The 21,396-nt window shown below is 55.9% G+C and overlaps 1 non-coding gene across 1 annotated transcript; it reads left to right on the top strand.

The window, feature by feature from the left end:
• Positions 1 to 8,119: 8,119 nt before the first annotated feature.
• On the top strand, positions 8,120 to 8,199 carry B0H18DRAFT_t179. Its single transcript has one exon. It is a non-coding gene; the product is annotated as a tRNA-Pro (tRNA).
• Positions 8,200 to 21,396: the final 13,197 nt, after the last annotated feature.

Genomic DNA, 21,396 nt, shown 5'->3' with positions numbered 1-21,396 from the left:
GCTTCTTCGAGCCATGCGTCCCAGTGCGCTTTCTTGGCTGTGCGCACCTGGTCGCCATATCTGTTTCGAAGTTGCCGGTACTCCCTATGGATGGGATGGTTTGGGAACTCGCGCTGCTTGAACGCGCGGCGTCCCTGCCGTCCGACTTCCCTCCGCAGCTTGTCCAGCTCCTTCGAGTACCACCGCTTAGCAAACGGTGGCGGTTTCGTCTCCGGTACTGTCTCCTGAATAGTTTCAGTGAGCGTAGTCATGAGCGTGGCTAGTAGTTCGTCAAAACTCTCCTTGGATTCCATTCGTCTGTCTGGTACCGGCACGTCCTCGAGTCGTATGGCAAGCTCTGTTCTGAACTCGTTCCAGTCCACCTTCCTGAAGTTTCGAAACTTCCGGGGTATCGCCCTAGGGACGTCGAGTAGGAACGTAGTGCGAATGGGGAAGTGGTCGGTGTGGGGTGGGCGTATGTCCGGGGCAACCTCGCATGATATTAGGCAATCCTTCAGCCCCTCTGTTGCGAAGACGTTGTCTGGGCGTGTGAGGTTCTTTGTGCGTGAAGCCTCGAGCGTGGGGATGCCCTGTGGTAGGAGCATGTGCATGTCAAAGACGCTCAGCATGTCTATGAGCCGGTCTGCTTGGTCTAGGGCCTGGTTCGTGAACAGGTGGGCGTTCCGTTCATCGTCCCAGAGAGGATGGTGGCGGTTGAAGTCTCCGAGCCAGAGGATATGACGTTCAGGGTCCTCATCGTCATCCCGTAGTAGCTTCCGTGTCTCCCGAGATAGAACCGCCTGGGCAAGATTACTGTCCTGGGGATTGTAGATATTAAAGATGTGTATCGTAGAGGCGGTGAGGCGGAGCGTAATCGCCGTGATGTCAGGGGACTTGATCGGGATCGCTGTCCAGCTATTAGTGGATACGCGTTTGTTAATTAGTAGGACAGAGCGTGACGTAGCCTCATTATCTTTGTGACCAACAGGGTAGATTACGATCCAGTCAGCAGCCGCGCGGGTGTTGTCGAGGTGATCAATGTAGGGCTCTTGCAGGGCTACTATGTCAAACTCGGCAACATTGTGGAGCAGGGCGCACTGGGCGACGTTCGACTTGTTCACATTGGCTTGGCAGACCTTGAGTTCCCTAGAATGTTCCATCATCATTGAGGTTGTTGTAATACTCCTGGGATCTCATTGACGTGCGCGAGCTGGGGCGAGTCGGTGGTGCAGAACGTGTGGTGAATCCGCCTTCGCCTGTCAGCGTTGACTGGCGTTTGCCATCCGCCGATCGGAAGCTGGTAGTCTGTGGATGAGAGTAATCAGTAGCGACACTCGGGCCAGGGCCCTTGCCTGCGCGTTTCCATCCCTGGTCTGGTTCGTCACCCCACGAGGTCGCAAGGCGACTCGCTCGTGCTGGGTGCATGCGGCCATGGTCAGCCGGCGGGCCCGCAGGCGCGTCATCGGTACACTGCGGGGGGCAGCGTCCTCCGGGAAAGGGAAACGGGGCTGGTCTGGTAAGTAGCGTGGTTCCCAAGAAGTCGGGTCATCAGCAATCGGGAAAAAGCGGTACTGTTCCAGCGTGTTAGCACGCTGGATCTTGTGGTTCGCCTCCATGAATGTGGGGCAGTGGCGTTCCCAGGATGCATGTCCTGCCACCTTGCAGTTCACACACCAACGCTTGCGTCCCGGTGGGACCTTGCACTTCTGGGTCGTGTGCTCTGGGGACGCGCATGTTCCGCACTTAGCGGTCTCGGTGCAGTCGGAGGCCATATGGCCTGGTTCCAGGCGCTGGCATTTCATGCAGCGCCGCGCCTCCTTGACCAGACGCCAGGCGTTCAGTCTTTGGCCGAAGTACATGAGGCCATTGACGATGACGTCATTGGCTCTCTTCGCACTGCTGAACTTCGCGATTGCATACGCGGTCTGCTGGTTCAGTTTTCGTTTATCAATCGGCTTGATCCAGTGGACCACCATTAGATCCCTTTCATTCCAGCCATTCTCTTTCTCGAGCAGTCTGTACGCCTGCTCGCTCGGAACGAAAGACGTCGACACATTCTGCCAAACCACAGCATAGTGGCGTGCTCGCACGGTCGCTTCGAGGCCGAACTTGGCTGTGAAAGCAGCCAAGTGCTTCTCGATCCTCATCCAGTCGACCACCTCCTTGGAGGTTAGCTCGTACAGGATTCCCCCGTTCTTGAGCTTCTGTGCGGTCAAGAACTTCGCCCCTTCAGGGACTACGATTCCTCCCTCGTTGGCCATCAGTTCTAGTGCGAGGTTGGCCTTCGTGACCAACTCCAGCTCGGTGAGAGGCGTCCCATCCTCTCTAGCTCTCGACTTTACGTCAATTAGCATCTGACGTCCTCGTGCGCTCTGTCGCTTCATCGTCGAGGCATGTGCGGCAGGGAGCTGATGCTGGATGGCCGCCGCGTACGACGGTCGTCCCCCCGCGCCATCCATATGGACACCTCCGTCATTCACAGGAGCGACGTGCTCATGATGTACGACTTGCGGAGGTGCCTTCAGCACCTCCTGCGTCTCTTTCAAGGCACCCTGGAGGTCGCCTCGCAGGCCGTCGACCGTCTCCAGGTCCTTCGCCAGCTTCTTCTGAGACGCAGCGATCTTACGCACCTCTTCGGTCAATCTCCCCAACATCCCGTTTAACTCCGTGGTCGATTGCACCTGCCGGTCCACCATTTCCTCCAGGCGGCCAGCCTTGTCCTCGTCGAGCTCCCCTGGCTCGGCCTCGCTTCTTTCCGTGAGCTTTATCAGGATCGGACGTATGTCGTCCAGGACCTTGGCGGCTGGACGGTTGTCGCGGATGGCCTCTGCGTAAGACGCGAAGGCGTAGATGGCCTCTCGTACCTGCGCCTGGTTGCTCGTCTCGGCACAGAAGCGTAGGCCCTCTACCAGGGCACCCGCCGAAGGTTGGGTCTCTTCTGGTATTAGGGCTCGGCTCACTAGAACCTTGTACGCCTTGTCGTACGAGTCCACCTTCTCTCTCTCCGTCTTCAGGTCCATCGGCGGCGCCGAGGCTGTCGCTCTCGTGTTAGGTCGCTCACTGGCGCCTCTCGTCGTCGGTGATGCCACCGGTTTCGCCGTCTTTGACGTCGTCCCTCCCTTCGCGGAGTTCGACATCGAGCCTGAGTAATGTAAAGTACTAGTAGTATTGCCTAGCGAGCTTTCTGTAAGCTCCTGTTGCTGTCCTCACGTCCGTATACCCCTCCCGTCAGAGGTCCGGACCGTGGGAAAATCGTCAGAGGTGAGCGTTAGAAGCAAAGAGGGATCCCCGACAGATCCTTCAGTGACTCCAGCGTAGTGAACAACGCATCTGCGGGCGATTCTAGTCGCTTGCAAACGTGCGAAACAGAGTTTGCCAGTGATGCACAGTGGGTGCAAATCCGCGGAGGATTGTCACGGCAAGCAGAAGACACGTTTGCTTGGCACGAATAATAGTGGCAACTACAAGTATACCCAGTGCACTGGGTAGACTTCCGTGGGACGGGAAAGGCGTCTTTGAGACAGGGTTCCACCTCCAGATGGAGCACTTGCGCTATATCGCAAGCCGTGGTCTTGCACGCTCGATGATACAATAATGCGTTGCGATATATAGATGACGGCGAGCTCTCCAGTGCGGGGACGTAGTAGTCTTCCAAGGTCCGATCGAGTAGCCGCAATGCCGCCTGACGCATTTGTGAAGAGGACTTGCGAGTCGCTGCCAGTAGATATGCTCGCAGAGGGTCTGACGCCACCAGCCGCGACCACTGGCGCTGCAGAACCTCCATCGCGACGTCCATTTCGTATTTCTTCAGCGCATCATCGAGCTTGGGTAGTTCGAGGAACTGCCTCGCGTCCCGATCGGCAATAGGGCGACATAGGTCGATAAGGGCCTTCAACGTAATACCATCCTCCTCAAAGGTTAAAACTGGGACATCACATGCCTCTGGCGACGCGGATCCAGCTGTATCGTCGTTCGTGTGACGAGATGCGGCGGGTAGGCTCGTAAGCATCGCGGCCATGACAGGGGATGCAAATGCGAGGAACGCCCTGTGCGCTGGGAATTCGCGCATATCTGACGAGCGGCATATGACATCCGTGAACGTCTGGACGCGACTTTGAGGCGAGACGACAGATGCTAGTGGAGACAGTGGAGGTGATGGAGAGAGGACGGGAGGGAAGCGAAATTCGAAGGTATCTTCAACCTTGCCTTCCAAACGCCGGTATTGCAGGAGACGATAGTACGCTCCAGCAGTGATATCCTGCATTTCGGCCGGGAAGGCGTCCAATACTGAAAGTCCCTGACGATTCATCTCGTCCGCTGCAGCCCGGGCTTCCGTTTCGAGTCCGTTACGGACCGCGATGGCCCAGACACTGAGTGGCTCCTTCGGCACGAACAACAGGAGAGTCGCACTACCCAACATGACTGCCTCCTCCATCTCGTACTTCAAGGCGGCAGCGACAACGGGATGAAGGCTCAGGAGACCACCGAAGGCGGGATCTTTCGTCGGATAGATGATCCGGAGGAGAGAGTCCAGCGTAGTGCTGTCCTCCTGGACTGGAACGACTGGACATCCGTCCCGCAAGTCGTCGCTCCCCGTTTGAGACCCGTCAGCGGCAACGGGCGGCGCCTGACCGACCTCGAGCATGGAAGCGAAGACGGGCGACGCGAGACGTAGGATGACGCGGAAGACGCGAAAGTCGACGAGGTCGCTGGTGCGTAGGATGAGGTCCGCGGTTGGATCATCGAAAGGGGCCGATGCATAGCGAGGGGCTTCGCTTGGTGTAGGCTGTGCCATGGTGAGCGTAGGAGTGAGGGCGTGAGGCAGACTGAGGACAGCAGCGAGGGCAAGGGGTATAGGGCAGGGCAAGGTTCGAGGGCAGCAGTGAAACACGCACTGAGCACGTTGCACAGAAGTGTGTGTGCTGATGGCTTCGTCGCACGATGCTCCAGGATCGTGGTCACATCTCTGGCAGGAGAAGGCTCAGCAGGGCTTTAACTCATGGATAGATTGTGCGTGTCTTGCCAATATGTAGCAATGTTAGGCTTGAACCCGTTCTGTAGTGGCTTGATAGTAGAGTTACAAGGTTTTGTGCGACGGCGTTATGGTGTACGATATGACGGATGGTGTCAATGGGCGCGTCTGACTCGTAGTAACTGTCCAATCCACAAGCGGCCTTTCTGCAATCGAGTGTCAGACGAAACGTAGGAACATGTACGTATCCAGTGACATGCCCATGAAGAACGTTGTTCGTCGACAAACCCAATTTGTGCAGCTGGATCACAGGCATCGGTTACGTGACTAGCTAGGCGGGCAAGTTTCTTGTTTTGTTCAGATGACTCGAGACGATCAATACAAGCGGCCCAATATGCCGTACGCTGTCACCCATCTTCCTAGTACCGGACACCCAGTCTGATCTGCACAACTCACACTCGTGAGCACGACCCTGGACATTGGCCATCGCGATTGACTTACCGACCATCCACAGCCTATACTTCTATGTAATCCGAACATAGCTGCGGAATGATCATAGGGACCGTCAACAATTATACCATTCAATTGCGATGTGGGTCCACATACAGTGTTTGTCCTGTCAGTCACTTTGTCAAATAGTGTCTTGTATAGCGTCTGGACTGCCGACGGGTCCGTTTCTTCTGAGCTAACGCCATCGATCTCGTCGGATGAGACTAGCGAACTCTCCCAGGTTTTCAGCGTGGTGAACAATGCGCCGGATGGTGATTCAAGACGTCGGCAAATCTGGATGATGGACTCCCCATGTGAAATGCACCGGCTGCATACCTCCAATTGTAGATTACGGTAGACGTCGGAAGATGAATATCCACAACACGCGTAACGGTAGCCAGTGCCAGTGCATCCGGGAAATTTCCGCCGAACGACGAGATCGATTTCATGCCGGCCACCGGCGATCCATGTACGGACCGCATGGGCTACATCGCTAGCAGCGGCCTTGCACGCACGATGATACAGAAGCGCGTTGCGAAAGGTAGACGCCGGAGAGCCTTCGAGTATGGGGACGTAGTAGTCTTCCATGGTCCTATCGAGTAGCCGCACTGCCGCCTTATGGATTTGTAAAGAGGACTTGCGATCCACTGCGAGTATGTATGCCAGTAGAGGGTCTGATGCTACCAGCTGCGACCATTCGCGCTGTAGAGGCTCCATTGCAGCGTCCATCTCGTATTTCTTGACCGCATCAAAGACACGCGAAAGCGACAACAGATCATGACTATCGGTGTCCGAGTAATTTGGGTGGCACAGTCCGATCAGGGTCTTCAAAGTCGCACCATCTTCGTCGAAGGATAAGACGGGCAGGGTGCTCGCAAGGGCAGACGCCAAACCAGATTCTTCGCTCACTGCATGTTGTTCAGAAAGGCTCGTTACCAATCCAGCCATGACGGGAGATGCAAGGGCAAGCAGGATTCTGTGGGTCGGAAAGTCCTGGCCATCCGAAGACCGACAGATGATGTCAGTCAGACAACGGAGATGACTATGGTCCGGTGAGGAGACCCTGGGCGTGATTGCAGTGGCAATAGGAGTAGGGGAAGGGGGAGAGATGTTAGGCGGTACCAGTGGCGGATCGCAGAACCCGAAGCCCTCCTCTACTGCGCCTCCGAGACGCCGGTATCGTAGGAGGCGATAATACGCTCCAGCAGTGATGTCTTGCATTTCAGGCGGGAAGCTGTCCAGCACTGAAATCTGCTGACGATTCACCTCGTCTGCGGCAGTTCGTGCCTCCACTTCGAGTCTGTTGCGGGCTGCGATGGCCCAGACGCGGAGTGGCTCTTTCGACACGAACGACAGCAGCGCTGTGGTTCCTAGGGCGACCGCTTGCTCCATCTCGTACTTCAAGGCTGCAGCAATGATATAGTGAAGCTGTGGTAGATCACCGAGTGCAGGATCTTTCATTGGATAGATAATCCGGAGGAGTGTCTCCACGGTGGTACTGTCCTCCTGTATTGGAACGACGGGACACCCGTCCCGCGATTCGTCGCTCTCTGTTTGAGACCTGTCAGCAGCACCGGGCGGCGCCTGACCGACCTCGAGCATGGAAGCGAAGACGGGAGATGCGAGGCGTAGGATCAGGCGAAAGACGCGAAAGTCAACGAGGTCGCTGGTGCGCAAGATGAGATCCGCGGTCGGATCATCGAAAGGGGTCGAGGCCCAGCGAGGGGCTTCGCTTGGTGTAGGCTGCGCCATGGTGAGCGTATGAGCACGACGGCGAGGCAAACTGAGGGTAGCAGCGAGGGTAAGGCACAGTATGGCAGGGCAAGGTTCGAGGGCAATGATTGAAGCACGCACTGAGCACGTTGCGAAGAAGTGTGTGTAGCTTCGCCGCACGATGCGTCGGGATCGTGGTCACATTCTCGATAAAAGAGGAAGTTCGTCTTCAAATCTCAATGCAGAGAAGCTTGCGGTCATTCGCAAAACTGCGAAAAGAGAAATTGGGTAGCCGATGAGATGATCGTCATCGCATGCTTCGACTGCAAGGCCATACTTGACGTTTCCAGTGAAAAGGAATGACTGAATGATTTGTATGGATTCCCCTGGATTCCCCCTGGATTCCCCGTCGCAAACCTTGATACTGTCACTTGCTGGCGGCCCCACGTTGCCAGTGGACCGTATCCCCACCGACTCCGATGCACTCAGCTGCTCGCGTGGTTCTGCTTGATTCTTCAGACAGCATGGCACTTCGACGTAACGAGCGGAAGCAGCCCCGGCAGTCTTAGTGATTGCGACCAATTGCGACCAAGATGGACGGGCGTGGATGAGCAGAATAATGAAGTATGAGAGGCTCGAACACTGGAGAAAGGAGAGCTAACTCTGACTCGGAGGGTCGAACGCACGACCGTGTCAGATCGGGATGAATCTACAGCTCGGGCGCTTCTTCGCGGCTTCCGCCGGGTTCTTGACAGAACGATCGACCCAATCTGGCGGGCATATCGGGGGCACTATCTTCAAACTCTCCGGGCACCTGCCAAGCACACATCGTCCGTAAGTACGGGTCAACTGAGGCGAATTCTCATCGTCATTACCTGCGAGTTCTGTATGTAGAATCTTAAGGCCGGTGTCTGCTGTTCTCAGTTCCCCGCTTATCAAGATGGCTCATGCCGACCAATCGTCATCGGCTTGATGGTCTAGAGGTATGATTCCTGCTTTGGGATCTTGATTGCAGGAGGTCCCGGGTTCAATCCCCGGTCAAGCCCGACGTTTTTGCCTTTTTTTTTTCGCGTCCACACTGCCATTCAACAATACAGCACCCAGGATCTACCGTACATAATCATACACTGGGTAGCCAGGCTGCCCTACACTAGTATAGACGTTCTCGTTTCATGGTACTCCTGCAGGTCATAGCTTCCCCGCGCCTTGTACACCCCACCCCTTCTCGTCCTCACCGAATGTCTCTGCAAAAGCGCCGCCAATCTCTTTCAGCATGTCCTGTGTGACGACGCCCCTGCCCTGCTTCGAGAATGCGCGCCGCGATGCCGTGCGCGTCACCATCGACCCGCCAACGGCCGCGAGCAGCGGAAGGCGCGACAGTGGGAGAGTCTTGTCGCTGTGATGATAATGCGTGAGCAGGTTGGCAGACGTGCAGGCGGGAAGATGCGGGCGTACCCATATGCTCCTGTCTCATAGCACTTTCCCCACGCGAGCATGGTGCCGACGGTCCCGCTGAGGATGTCGCCTTGCCCGCCGCAGCGCTTGTACCCGCCCGGTGTGTCGACGACGACTTGTTCTTCTGTGGATTGGCTTCCGGAGAGCTGTCAGCAGAGACATAGATTTCAGCGGAGAATCGGGAGGCAGGCGCGTGCATGAGCTTACCGTGCTCCCCGTGTCGGTCGCGATGATGTCCTCTTTGTTCTTCTGCAGGATTGTCACGCCGCCCAGCACGCGCGAGATCCGCATGGCGTGCTCGTCGGGCGGGCTCTTTGGGTCCACGCCCTGTAGCACAATCGGGGCAGCACAAGTGAGACTTCCATGGGAGACCGTGAGGACGGTGCGCAAGTACGCACAGCGTTATCACTCAGTCGCTTGAACTCCATGACGTTCGGCGTGAGGACTGCCTTGCGGTAGCCTTTGATGAGGCTCAGGTCCTGACCGACCATCCACAATGCGTCTGCGTCCAATACAACGTACATGTCCTGCAGCCGCAGCGTGATATTTTCATCAACTCACGCCATGCACGCGGAGATGAAGTGACGCGCACCTGCTCTTTCGCGATGTTCAGCGCCATCTTGGCGAAGTTCTGCATGTAGTCTTCTCGTCCCAGCCCGGGCCCAATTACTAGTACATGCAGGCGCTCCAACAATGAGGACAGAGCTGGCTTCACTTCCGTGGGCGATCTTCGATGCCCGTTGGGCCCCACACGCGGTGTTGATCAGGGCTCCACCCAAGATAGGCAGCGGCGAGAGCACTCACTGGTCCTCACGGAGAATGGGGTGGACGATGAGGTCGGGCGAGTAGGATTTGATCGCACCAGCGGCGGTCGGCGAGCAGATGACGTGCGAGAGGTCTGCGCCGATGCGAAGAGCTGAGATGGAGGCGAAGAACGGCGCGCCGGTGTAACTTCACCGTGGCTCGAAATCAGTCTCTATGTCCCATGCAGAGTAGGATTGCCACGACGTACTCGAGCGCGCCGCCGAGGACACCGACTCGGCCAGACTGGCCCTTGTGAAGAGAGCCGTTGAGAGGCGGGATGATCTGCCTGATTTCGTTGAAGAGTTGGCGGGGAACGGGCATTTTGATCTCGCCAAGTCAGTCGATAAGTCGTGAGCGTCGTACGAGGCGATGTGTGGTTGTGTAAAAGAGTAAATGCCACAGCCGTTGGGTTTTGTACGGGGAGAGCGTCGAGCGTGGAGGCAGCACGCCCGGTGACGTCGCCGTCCCCAGGGACCTGCCGTGGGGTTAGGGCTTCACCGACTTCAGCTACTCTCTCGCGCCACCATTTTGCCTACTTACATATCAGTCAGGTAATAGACTCACCCGCTGTGGTATGACCAGTATGTATATATTTATAGCTAGGGCCTTGCCGTGCAGTGGACTCAACGATCGTCGGTTCAGAGGCAAAAGAAGATCTTCCAGACTGATAATTAACAGAATGTCTTACTCACCCACTCTCCGAATCCGACCCGCATCGCACGGAAATTCACAAGGAAACGCATGGAGACTCGGACGGCGGCCCACGCGCGGGTACTTACGTTTCCTAACTCAGCAACACTAACCCAGAAGTTCCAACATTATTGAAGTCCGTGCTCGACACGAACACCAATATTCCGTCGAGCATGCATGCATGCGCAAGCAAACACCCAATCTAACTACCACTTCGACACAACAACATCCACACAGACTCAGTCCAACTCGTCGGTGTATATCGCCCTCGCGAACAGTTCTTCCTCGAACTCGCGGGCCAACAGCTCCCTCACCTCGCTGGGGCGGTGGACGGGCGGGAACGGTGGGCCATGGTGCGGGGGCGGGAGGGGGCGCAGGATGGGCTTCGGGCTGCCAGGAGCCTGATGGTGCGGTACGGGCGGGAGGCGCAGGATGGGCTTCGGGCTGCCAGGAGGCAGTGTGTGCTTCGGGCCGACACGGTGCGGACCCCGATGAAGCCATCCCTCGCCTCTGGGCATCACATCGCGCGCCCAGAAGCTATCCTCGAGGTCTCGCTCGTACACACCCTCTGCTGCACGGGGCAGACTGTGGAGGGGGTCGGTTTCGGTGCGGCGTGCAACAGTGCATGGATAGACTACTCACAGTCCAGTGGGGAGGGCCAGAGCCGGCGCGGCGGTGGCACCCGCGAGAAGAACCGACAAGACGGCGGAGTAGCGCATGGTGGATCGTAAGATAAATGTGACAGAAAGAACTTGAACGACGGTCGTGAAAAAAAGCGGGGCTATACGGTGGTCGGCATCGGCATCCAAGAGGACTACGAGTACTTTGGTACTCACCAACCAGTACCCTCGCTTGAGTTGAGCTCGAATGGGAAGAGTGAACTGAGGGATGGAGGGGAGAGCGGACTCCTTTTATATGTAGAGCTCCCAGCGCCAGACACGCCTGCAAAAGGGTGTCTGGCGTTCTGCGAGTGTTCCACCACACAAGCGGCTCTCACAAGAGTGCAGAGAGGCAGACCGCCGACAACTACGGTCACATCGCGGCGACACAGATACACGCGGAGTTCACATCACCGTGTGCATTCTGGTCAGATCCCCCCTGAAATCTGCGCGATATCAGTCTATGCCGTGAATGTTGTGATGCAAAGTAGAACGCACCGTGAAAAGTACTACTAAGTGACATTTCATGCTGAGATTCATCAGCCTGAGCTCAGCTGGCCGCTCGTCACCTTCTGCACTATTCGCCGATGAAGCAGGACGTGGATACGATGAAACTCGGGAGAAAGAGGTATCGATTGCAGTGCAGGAGGAAGCCCGCTGTCACATGTCACGGTAGGCTGCAGAGCATTCAAGTTGACGTCCTTCAAGTAAGACTCGGTGGTGCACAAAGCAATCAACTTGTTGCTCTGTGTAGGCAGCAGCGTCAGCAGTGAAGATCGTCTATACAGTTCGGAAGGAGGCGTACCAAGCTTGGGTTGTGACAGGGCCTCGTTCTCATCACTGCAACGTCCGAGTGCAGAAGCCAAGATACGTGCCACTTTGCTGTTGGGCCTTCAATCGGCGGGTCTCGACGTCAACACTTGTATGGCGCTGTACATATCTCACGCGGGAGACTTCCGATGTATTGTAGATTTCGTTTCAACCTCTATTACGACTATGGTCGAACGACAACAATGACGAGAGCAGTACATGCGGAAGTCTACTTAAGACCCGCACCAGAAGACCACGCACCGAACCGGATATCAAATGAGAAGCAGTTGATGTTAGTACAAGTGTAAACATGCGAGTATGCTAGGTAGGATGAATCCAATCACAGCGGACGAAGGGACAGGGAAGCAGAGACAAGTGACGAGCGCAATCATGCCTTAGGCTTGCGCACGTACTTGCGCCTGTACTTGCTGTCGATGCTCTCGAGGTAGAAGCCGCCCGGCCAGATGTTGTCGAGCGAGCCCTCGGGGATGTACGACCCTGCGTTGTGGTTCTTCTCCCGGAGCTACGAGGTCTGCTGTCAGTATCCCACTCGCAATGCACGGGAGAAAGTGACGACTTACATTGAGCGCATCAACGTATGTTTGGCACGGCACGACCTTCATGCTCTCCAGCCTGTTGATGAGGTCCAAGTTCTCGCGGATCGTGGTCGTGTCACCCTTCACGCGAATCGTGAAGAAGCTGCTCGCGAGACCACTGCCGAACGCGAACATGCTGATGCGCTTGCCCCTAAGCTCAGCGGGCTCGACGCTCGCGAGGAGCGACGCGAGGCCGCCGTACAGCGACGCGGTGTACATGTTGCCGCACCGCCGTGCGCAGCGCATGCCGAATTCGACCGTGCCATCGAACTCCTTCTTGGCGACGCCGATGAAGGTCTTCTCGAGCGTCTTGTCTGTCAGCGACTCCTTGTAGGGCTGCGCAAGGATCGCATCGGCATTCGGGACGTTTGCATACTTCGGCGACTTGGGGTTAGCCATGAAGTCGTTCCAGACCTGATTGTGTTCGTGAGGACGTAGTTACACTCGAATACGCGTGAAAGATGTACCAGACGTGCGTGCGCCTTCTGGACCATCTTGCCGTACGGGCTGTGGAAGACAGGGTAGTCGACATCGTCGAGCGAGAACGCTGCGAGCGATGTAGCCGCCTCGCCGTTTCCATTCAGGCCCGCGACCTTCTTTGCCTTCGCGTGCTTCCGGCGGTACGCAGTGTATGCAGCGTCGATGGCGGAGACGTAGGCGGTGATAGAGAGGGGGCCGTCGACCTCAGGGTACTCAGACTCGAGTTTGGGCTTGTAGAAGTCGTACGTGTTGGCCATGTGTGTACCATGGGTCGCTACATGACAAAGAAGGAAGTCAGCAAACCGCGCCTGAAAGTTCGCCAGATAAGGGGTGCGAAATCGGTATCTCAGCTCAAGAATAGGGACGCGTCATAGCCAGCAAGAGCGAAGAGCGCCATCGGGCGAAGCCATAGGCTAAAGGCAAAGACACGATACTCACGCTCAAAGACCAACGGGGCGTTGGGACCAATTAGCATGGCAAATGCACCCGCACCACCGGTTGGCCGGCCGCTGCCCTCGGCATAGATGGCGATATCGCCGCCCACGACGATCGCGTTCCGGCCGTCCCAGGATGAAGACTCGACCCAGTTGATGGCGTTGAACAGGGCCGCGGTAGAACCATAGCACGCGTTCTTCGAGTCGACGCCCTCGACGTCAGTGTTACCGGCCTCAGCGAAAAGGTCCATCAGGACGGTCTTGGTCGCCTTGGACTTGTCAATAATGGTCTCCGTGCCGACGTCGATGCGGCCAATGGACGCGGGGTCGATGTTGAACTTCTCGAGCATGTTGATGACGGCTTTCCGCGACACGAAGTCAGGGCGTGACTTCGCACTCATCGCAGCAGGTACTCACCAGTCAACGCGAACGAGTTGATGTCCTCCCGGTCGTCACAGCACGCCATGAACTTCTGGCCAAGACCGATGGTGTACTTGCCCTTCGAGACGCCGTCAAACTCCTCAAGCTCCTCCTCCGAGATACACTGCACACGACCTTCTCAGAACCAGGCATCGAATAAAACGTTGCTACCCACTCACCCTCTGAGGGAAATACATCTCCATGGCGAGAACACCAACGTCCTTGGGGCGTGCGGGTGCCTCGACATCCTGGTGGGCGCGCGCAGAGCCGTTGAGAGGGACAGTCATGGCGATGGGCAGGAGTAATAGAGTGGTACGGTCTCGCGAACAGGACGTACGGGGAGAGCTAAGGGGGAGAGGACGGCGATAATCGAGTATTATATAGAATCTGAGGACGAGATGGGGCGACAAGTCGGAAAATACTTTTTAAGCGAAATGGAAGGGCTGGTGGTACGACCAACCCCTCCTACCAGCCAATCCCCGCCGCTGATTGGCTGGCCCACGTCACCTCGTCCGCTACACACCATCATGGCCTGACCTGCTCCAGCGCCCTCCTTTGTTGCTTTCGAAACCCGACGTCCTGCAGAGATGGCTTCATGTCGTCGAGCGAAGGTTGCTTCACGCGCGCGGCAGCGCGCTGCAGCCACCGTCGCATTGCCTGCTCGATTTGGCTAGCGCGCGTCGACTTGCTGGCATCGTGCGTCGACGACGGCGCGTTCTTTTGTTTCGTGCTGCTAACCCACCAGCGGCCGTCGAACAGCTGTGCATGCCTCCTTATCTGCATGTCTTGTGTTGATCTTGTTATCGCCTGGAAAGGACCGCGCTGTTAGAGCGACTCCATGGAAGTCGCCTGCTCAGCCAGTCCGGTTCATGGGAGCCCCGGTTTCTCCACTGGTCTTGGTCACTCCAGACACGCTCGTCTTGTCCTCATCTTCAACTTACTCTCACGGAATCTTCAGGTCCCAGGCACGTAACCTAGCTCGTCTTTCTCCTGCGGCTTCACTCGCGATGGTCTTCGACGAACGCATAACGTCCGACCCGGATTCGAAGGTGAGTCTGCCTTGGCGACTGTACGTACGTGAGCAATATGCTTTTCCTGACTTCGATGGGCCCGGTTCCGGTTATCTCACCCGGTGGTCTTTCTAATCGTACGGCGCCAGCGAGCCATCTTCCGATTCTACAATATGAAACGCAGTGGAATGACATGCAAGGGGACATGGCGTCTGATGTGGCAGGCGGCTTACAGTGTCCTGTGTCCTATATAGCAAAATTGGATGACCGGCCAGTCCTACCTTCTGGACGAACATGGGAATACGACTACTCATCTTGATGTTTTTCAGTCACCGTCACACTCATTGAAGGGCCAGACCTATGCGATTGAGCCACGATGCCCAGGCACTGCTAGGGCTTACGTTTGTGCAAACCTCCCCCACCCGTGCATGAATACGCCTGTTCGGTATGTTGACGCGAGAACGTCACTGCAATGATGGGGTACTTTTCTGTGAAGTGTCTCGACTGCCAAGTCTCCGCACGTTTACAGTGAATAGAGCAAGAGGCACTGATAGGCGTGTAGAAGTGTAGACAACCAGCTTCTCGAATTGACACGCCATCAACACTGCGGACCATACTGTCTCCGTGAGGTCGGCTATCGGTGTCTACGGCAGCAACAGCCTACCTGCTCCGTGCCTTCGGTGAGTGCGCATGAGTGTATTACTGAATGATATGATCCTAGACGAACCTCTCTAGCTGAGCTTCGGTGACGCAAGAAGGATGCGTTACTGTAATGCGATACTGTAACGGTGTGATGTTTCCAATCCCACTACTTTCTCTTGCTTACTCGACTTTTGCTCCTGCCATAGTGGTTGAGTACACCATCCCGACTTCAGATATGAGCGGCAAACCATGGACCGTACTGCACTGCGTCCCCTGTTGCAATGCCGGTATGTCAGTGCAGGCCTATCGCATACCAAAGGAGGCTTAGCAGTATAGCCCAGTACTGATATCACCGAACTCAATTATATCGAAATTGCTGCGTGTGGGACCCTGGTGGGACCAATGTACTCGGGCTCAATCTCAGACTGAGTGAAACTTGACAGAAGCGCGCTGATAAGAAAAATATGTAGCACGATTAGTCGACGGTGTAGTACCACTGCACTCAGATATGTATGGCATGATCGTGATGGGAGACGTTGCAAATTGAGAGCACACTGTGCAGCACAGTAACAAGATCCCAACAACTCCTGAGGCTCAGCGGAAGGCATATGGCGGTTCATTCCGGCCCGGCTGCGGCCAACATCCAGCTGTGGCGCAGGAGCTCTGATTGAATCACTCGCCATTACTGAAGGTTTCAATTTCCAGGACAGTACTGTCTATCGCGCATATTCTGACTTCTGACTCTTCGTCCACATACCCAACGTTGCAGATACTCAGTCTTTCATACCGCGAAAGGATCTGTTACGACTGTGAACGACCCGCAAGATAGCCACATATATCCCTCCCTCATGCTAGAGCCACCTCAGGCTGAAGGAGTGACGAGCGCACAGGATGACTTGCACGAAGCGTTGGACAACATACACATAGGTGAGGGTATCTCAGCCGTACAGCCTGCCGACCCGGAACCCAACCCCTGGTACGACCCTGCGTCCGAGGCCCAACATGACGCCGACAAGCACGAGCGTACGCTGCACACGCCCGATCCCTCATCCCTGGACCCAACGGCCACGCAGAGCTTCGTCTCAAGAGACATCGCAGCATCGCAGCCGCACGCGAGCGAAGATATCCTTTCAGAGTTCGACCCTCTGGCCAGCTCGGAGGAGAAGGCTGCGCGCGAGGCATGGGCTAGCTCTGAGGCCCACCCTCCACCTCCACAACTCCCACCGAAGGACGCGACGTCGCTTGCTGCAGTTGGCTCAGAACAAGCCGCTGAGGGCGCCTCGTCTGACCCTCAAGACCCCTCAACATCGGACGCACCGTCCGCAGCCGCAGCCGCCTTCCCTACGCTCGCGGCTTTCGCGCGCACCTTCTCCATCCCACTCGGACGCAGCCAGCGCCCACAGTCTCTCGACACCGCCACCGCCGTTCCCTCTCCAGCGACACTCTCGTCCTTCGCTCAACAGCAATCAGCACCGCCAACACGCACATTTATGGTCGACCCAGAGAACTCGAGTGCTGCGGAGGTTTCGGGAGGCAGCGGCCGGAGCACGCCAGGAGTCCGCGATCCTGAGCGGGACAGAGGGAAGGCAGCCGAGAGGGCCAGCCCACCGTTTGACTTCCAAAAGTTTCTGGACCAGATGAAGCTGAAGGGCGCGGAGCCAGTGGCGAAGTACTTGCGGTCGTATGTCAGTGCCATTACTTTCGTGTGTACAGTTGTTGATTATATAGGATGTTACGTGCGTGTGTTACCCGATCGGCCACGGTTGTGATCCCGTAGCTTCCTGAGCAACTTTGCGAAGAGGACGTTCACGGTGACTGATCAAGTGAAACTGATCAACGACTTCCTGGGTGTAAGTGATCTCTATCGTCTTCTCCCTGTTGTAGTATTTAAAACGACATCTTCTATGTGATGCAGTTCATCGCGGAACGTATGCGAGACACGGACGTATGGAAGAACGCCACGGACGCAGAGTTTGATAACGCGATGGAAGGCATGGAGAAGCTTGTCATGAATCGACTCTACGACTTGTACGTCATTTTTTGCGTAGATTACATACTCACGCATCCAAACATATTTTCAGCACCTTCACGCCTGCGGTAGTCCGGATGACTCCACCACGGCCAGTGACCGTGGACGATCTCGAGCGCGACCGCGTACTGTCACAACGAATAGCGTTGTTCAAATGGATTGAACCCAATCATCTAGACGTCCCTGAGGGCGAGGGCAGCGAAGGATTCTTGATGTTCGCCCAGCAAGGTTGGTTAGCTCATTCTTCACATGCGGTCGTTGACCTAAATCTCTCTGATCTTCCTCACTCAGAACTGCTCAAAGTCAATCACTACAAAGCGCCCCGGGACAAACTCATCTGTATATTGAACTGCTGCAAGGTCATCTTCGGTCCGGTTCCCTCTCATTGATCCGCGACCTCTGACTGACATGCCTTCGTGATTGATACAGGTTTGCTCAGACACCTTCACAAGGAAGAGGGCGCAGATACTTTCGTGCCTCTATTAATCTATGTCGTTCTGAAGGCGAACCCGCCTAATCTCATGTCTAATGTGGAGTGAGAAGTGCGAATAACCATATACCTCGGCTTTAGACTGACGATACACAGGTTCATCAATCGCTTCCGGAATCCTGCGAAGCTGCAAAGTGAAGCAGGGTATTACCTCTCTAGTCTCGTAAGTTCCGCTCACCTCGATCCCAAGGTGCTCAATCGATTGACGTTGTCCAGATGGGTGCAGTTTCATTCATCGAAACAATGGATCATACATCGTTATCCAACATCACACAGGAGGAGTTTGAGAGGTATGCAGCTGATGGGATTTTGCCCACTGAGCTAACGTGGATCGCTAGGAACGTCGAAATGTCTATCCAGTCACTACCAGCCAGCGGAACCGCGACACCCGAGTCATCTACTCCATCATCTGGCATCTCAAGAGCCTCGACACCAACCCGACCATCCCCTCACTTGGGCGAGGAATCCGCGCAGCCCCTCGCGCTCCCTACGCCTGCGCAGGCATTGAGCGAAGATGCGCGACGTCTACTGCAGAAGACCGGAGACACGCTCTCTAAGCCGCTGAACGCCATCAGCCGCATCTTCAACGAAGTACTCGACAACGCCGAGGAGTCCTTCTCGTCCCTCCCTGCCTTCAACCCCGACTCGACACGTGACCAGAGGCAGTATCAGCACCAGGAGCAAGACCAGCAACCTGGGTTCGGGGTCCCGCAGACGCCCTTCGGCGCAGGGGACGATGGTCAGCAAGTCGGCGGGTATTCGACGCCCTTGCAAACGCCCTACAAGCAGCGCGTACGAAGAGTGCCATCTCCGCTCTCGACAGGCCAGTCTCCCGGATCATACTCGCTGGGTTCGCCCTCAGGTATCGACACACCAACACGACCGCGCGGGTCAGCCCCGATGTCGCCGCAGATGGCACCTCCGCGGAGCGCCTCCGCCATCCACTCGCGGCCGGGTTCGGCGGACCTGCGACCACAGTCATCGCACGTCTCGCGGACACCCACGCCGAGCTTGGACCTGGCTGGCTTGCAGGACGAGATCGACGCCGCGCACGAGCGCGCGGCCGTCGCAGCGCGGGAGACGCTGAAGCAGATCTTCCCGGCGACGGATCCAGAGATCATGGACTGGGTTCTGGAGGCGAACGAAGGGGATCTTGGGAAGAGCATCGAGGCGCTTCTAGAGATGAACAGTGGGAGTTGAACACGTTGAGTGCGCAACGGGCTTAAGTATGTACCAGTAACCATTCTGCAATCGATATTCTTGACACATGCATCCCTAATCGAAAATATCTGATGAACTGGCTAGTCCAAGTAATATTTCATGCATGACTTCTACCAGTTGCTCCAGTCAATACTCATCAACTACACCTGCACGGCAAGGCGCTGCCCCACGGCCAGCGCCGGTGCAGTATTCAAGGTCTGACATCGACGGTTACAATTCATCAAAGTTCACCCGAATTATGAATAGACCGTCAGCACAGTCCCAAACTGATATAGCGAACCTCGTACCGCGTCTATCAATTGTTGGACTTTGCGAGCAATGGAGTCGCCAAATGTGGCGTAGGCGGACGGAAAGGAACAAGAACCACATTTGGTTTCTTGTATAAGAGTGACGAGTACGGCGGAAGCGATGGCCTCTTTGATTGTTCGCGGAGATGGACGTGGAAGCAGAATTACCACAGCTCTAGTGATCGCAGGAGCAACCCATCCCGCGACGTTATCCATATCGTAGTACACCGAATGCCGGCATAACATCATTTTTCGAGCTTTGACGTCTAGCCAGGTTGTCGTCGCTGAGCCAGCAGAAAAAATAGCTGTACTGCATCTAGCATGATAGGTGAGGAGACGGTGGTAATGTTGAGTCGACATGTCCTCCATGGAAGGTGAGTACGAAACCTCGATCTCCTGAATCGTTCCACCCAAGAGTGATTGTGCGGCGTCCTTGGCTTGCGTTGTCCAGCCATGAGAACACGCGAGAAGGTAAGCTCCCAATGGATCTAGAGATACGTATTGCGTCCAGTGCAGTTTCACGAGCCATGAGGCCTTCTCGCCCATCTTGTATTTCCGTGCCGCGTCCATGAGGCCAATGACGAAGGCCAGTTCTTGCAATAGCGGGCCAGGAGCGCAAGTTGGGTGATACAGCCGTAGGAGGACGTCGAGGATACCGCTGTCTTCTTCAATGGAGATGGAGACATGCTCTCCAGTCGATGCAGCGACTGAGTGCGGATTCGTGTCTTTAGGTGAGACACTAAGTACCGCCGATGCAGCGACTACGAGCATCTCAGCGAGACCAGGAGATGCCATCGAAACAAAGCTCTTCTGCACGAAGAAACGGACCTTATCCGATGTTATGATCTCTGCATCGCAAGCGGGGGAATCGAATGGCAATTGGGCATTCGAAAAATCTGAGCATGAAGCTTGGGGTCCATCTCGTTCCTTGGCTGAGTCTACTGGCTCTGGCGCGCAGAACACGAGTTGCTGCCAGTCCATTCGCTGCCTGCAGTAGTGCAACAGCTTGCGATAGCATGCAGCGGGGATCTGGTCCAACTCGGGGGTGTAAGGGTAGCATAGAACGAAGATGCCGAGTGAAAATGCCTGAGCGGCGGCGGCCTTTGCTACTTCTTCGAGGTGAAGCCTGCAGGCGATCGCAAAGACACGCAGCGGTTCACTTGCCACGAAGTCTTGTAACGCACGCTTGATGAGCCCAGCAGGTTTGGCCATCTCATACTTCATCGCAGCATCGAGTGCCTGATGAACGACATCGAGATCACTCAGATCTGGGTCCGCAATGGGATAACATGCATCTAGCAGGGCGCGCAATGTCCTGCTACTCTCCACCAAGTCCACAACTGGCGCGGGAGCGGCTTGATGCGAGGCTGTGGGCTGTGGAAGGCTGAACATATCTGCGAAAACTGGAGAGGCAATGGTCAGGATGACACGGTGGGCCTTGTAGGACACCCCGTCGGAAGACCGGAGGATGACATCCCCGTCTTCTCGGTCGTACGGCGACTGTAGTTTCACTGGAGTCAAGCCTGCGTCTGTTCCTTCAGCCATACTGAGCGGCGGAGGGACTGTTGATACTCGGCACAACCTGCGATGTATGTGAACTCGAAAATTCAGCTAGACTCTAGAACCGTCAAAACTTGTTTATCAACGTTCAACTCTCTGTAGCCGGTGCGTTGAGATGGTACGTACGTGGTCGTTGTTGGCGTGACACTAGAACAAGTCTCGCTCAGCGACCTGGAGCTCGAGGGGACGGCTGTAGTCTGAATACTGAGCAAGGTACCGATAGTAGTCACTGTCGATGCTGGGTCACGCCAGTCACATTTTGTGGCCATCAGCCACCGTGTCGCATTTGGCAACTATCGTCGATGATTCCAGTGCTTACTGTCCGTCCGTTGCTCGAGTTCATGCAGTACCATACAGTTCTAGTCACCATCTATGCCACTTCGTTTCTTTCGTTCTAATTGATACTCAATAATCACACCAACGTACGGCTCCTCCCCCTCCTTGAAGGCCCTTGACGATGCAATACTATACCGAACATAAATGACATCGTTGAAAGTTGTGATCCAACGATGTCTATGAGCTGCAGTACACTGTGGTGCATTGGTCATATTTACGGCCCCTGATATCGGCACTACAAACTTGCGAAATCGACCTGAATAATGAGCATCCGTCGCGGTCAGTGCACTGGAAGGCCATTTGGATGTAGCGAATTTCTT

This window comes from Fomitopsis serialis (assembly GCF_022376445.1).
Source record: "Fomitopsis serialis strain Sig1Antser10 chromosome Unknown B0H18scaffold_353, whole genome shotgun sequence".
In the NCBI taxonomy this organism is placed as follows: Eukaryota; Fungi; Basidiomycota; class Agaricomycetes; order Polyporales; family Fomitopsidaceae; genus Fomitopsis; species Fomitopsis serialis.
The sequence above is the reverse complement of the archived record's forward strand: the minus strand, read 5'-3'. Positions and strand labels throughout refer to the sequence as shown.